Source organism: Egretta garzetta, unplaced genomic scaffold (assembly GCF_000687185.1).
Source record: "Egretta garzetta isolate BGI_Z169 unplaced genomic scaffold, ASM68718v1 scaffold392, whole genome shotgun sequence".
Lineage (NCBI taxonomy): Eukaryota > Metazoa > Chordata > Aves > Pelecaniformes > Ardeidae > Egretta > Egretta garzetta.
Window position 1 is genome coordinate 55,888 of NW_009258761.1, and position 297 is coordinate 56,184.

A 297-nucleotide genomic window follows, 5' to 3' on the forward strand; every position below is an offset into this window, starting at 1 on the left:
TCCTGTGACCCACCACCCACTGAGGTGACCCCCCCCGCCACGGCCCCCCAGGCTGCCCATGCTGCTGAATAAAGAAGCTGCTGCCTTGGCTCTGGTTTCCCGTCTGCCGTGCGCTCTGCACCCTGCCCAGGGAAAACCCCCGGTCCTGGGGGAGGCCTCGACCACTTTTGGGGTCCCCCACACCAGGCTGGAGGCCCCAAGGTGCTCCCAGGCTGGGCAGGGTGGATGCGGGAGTGTGCAGGGTGGTAGGGGCTGCGCAGCCCCCCCCGGCAGGGTGGGATGGGAGGGAGCGGGGGG

The 297-nt window shown here is 70.4% G+C and overlaps 1 protein-coding gene across 1 annotated transcript in view; it reads left to right on the forward strand.

Moving 5' to 3' along the window:
* PDE4C (phosphodiesterase 4C) overlaps window positions 1-297 on the forward strand; it is a gene marked incomplete at its 3' end in the record, with an annotated part of 18,279 nt that overhangs the window by 8,681 nt on the left and 9,301 nt on the right. The gene's annotated exons all lie outside the window — the stretch shown is intronic.